We start from the raw sequence: 1,813 nt of genomic DNA, 5'->3' as shown, positions 1-1,813 counted from the left end.
TTTAAATGAGAAATAACATCAATTTTGCATAAATTAAAATACTCATATACTCTGTATCAATAGTTATTGTGTCACATTATCATTTAACAGTTATATATTACATTAGGTTTATCGATTTCCTGTTGTAAATTGTTTTTTGACAAAAATTACTCAAACACAGCACAGGTTACTGTTTGAATTTTGATTAGAATCTGATTTTATGATCATGTTTGAACAATGTTTTATTTTTTAATATTCAGACAAATGTTTAACAACAAAGCCCCGACTCATCCTGCTACTAATAAAGGTTAGTATATCTGATCTCACCTCATACACACATATCACAGTATGTCACACTATGAATAATCTGATGTAATCTCTTTTTTTCCCCCTAGAGTTCGATCAACATATATATGAGACCCCTTCAGTCATATATGAGAATACATAGACTCAAAGGATTTTCCTTTTTAAGGTAAGTTTTGAACTCATTCTGATTTAGAGAAAAGTGATACATGTATTTTGAAGGTAGTCCCAACAAGAGGTCTCCTTCTGCATCCTAATGTGGAGAAGAAACTAACTACAGCTGTGAAACACACAAAAAATTCAAGTGGCTCAGTTTTGCACGAGTTTTTGGTTTGTCTCTTCTGGGCTACTGGAGAAACATGTTGGACTCTGTGAAAGAGGACCTGTGGCATATTATTTAATTTGAAGATAACAAAAACATAATGATTAATATTATCAAGTGATTTACGGGAAACATGCATATTATATCAAATTTTTGACTTATTGTGCAAAAAGAGAAGGCTAAATCTGAAACACTGGACAGTAGAAATAAATTATTACTAAACTGTGGTTTGCATTTAATTCTGTATGAAATGAAATTTCTCTTTTATTATATATATGTTTTGTGCATTTATCTAATACTTGCATTTATTCTCCAGTTCTCCTATTGTGTCCATCCTCAACATTGTAAACAAAGGAAATAGAGTCTGCATTTAGTCACTGTGTCCATCATCTCTGGGACACTCTGCCTGTGGATCTGAGGGACTTCATCACTATAGACATCTTTAAAAAAAAAAAAACTCAAGACATATCTTTTATATCTTTACATATCTTGTAAGCTGGTTTTTATTTAAGGTGCCTCGTCATTTACTGCCAAGCTTTTATATCTCGATCATCCTCTCTTATACTTCTTATGCACTGTGTTTGCAATGCATACCTTTTACTTCCTGGATTTTATTTATTATGACATTTTATAATTGTATTTTTAATGTATTTTGTTTGATCCAATTCATTGTTGTATATTTCTGTGAACACTTTGGGCTGCATGTTTGCATGAAAGGTGCAATTAAAATAAGTATCCATCAATACAATACTCTACACAAAATGTTAATGTTTTATCTGTAATCTAACAACCAGTGAACATGTAATACTATTTTAAAGATGATGGTAAAACAGTATCAACTGTGGACATGAGGTTTTAAGTGTATAATATTTCAATAAAGATGTATGTATATCCTCTTATTGTTAACTTAAATTGATATGTTTGATTTTTGCTCACAATAAATTCAGTCAACTGATGGCTGATGCATGACAAACACATGACAGCTGCTGACATGCTGAAACGGGTAAAACAGGGCAGACAATTGAGCAGATCAGCCTGTGATAAGTAAGAACCTCTGGCAGCTCTAATTATATGGCCCAGTTAATGAATGCAGAGTTATTTACGTGCTGACTTCCAAACTGTCTGCATCATGAGATAAACCCACTGAGTCTGCAGTCAGATCCTGAAGCTGCAAAATGTCGCCCTCTTATGGTGTAACTGTGTTTGTAT

General features: G+C 32.5%; 1 long non-coding RNA gene across 1 annotated transcript; it reads left to right on the top strand.

The window, feature by feature from the left end:
* Positions 1-246: 246 nt before the first annotated feature.
* LOC113745112 (uncharacterized) lies at positions 247-1,427 on the top strand. The gene is made up of 3 exons (XR_003461984.1): positions 247-286; positions 375-451; positions 959-1,427. It is a non-coding gene; the product is annotated as an uncharacterized LOC113745112 (long non-coding RNA).
* Positions 1,428-1,813: the final 386 nt, after the last annotated feature.

This window comes from Larimichthys crocea, unplaced genomic scaffold (assembly GCF_000972845.2).
Source record: "Larimichthys crocea isolate SSNF unplaced genomic scaffold, L_crocea_2.0 scaffold459, whole genome shotgun sequence".
Classification (NCBI taxonomy): Eukaryota; Metazoa; Chordata; class Actinopteri; family Sciaenidae; genus Larimichthys; species Larimichthys crocea.
Note: the sequence above shows the minus strand (reverse complement) of the source record. Positions and strands in the feature narration are given on the sequence as shown.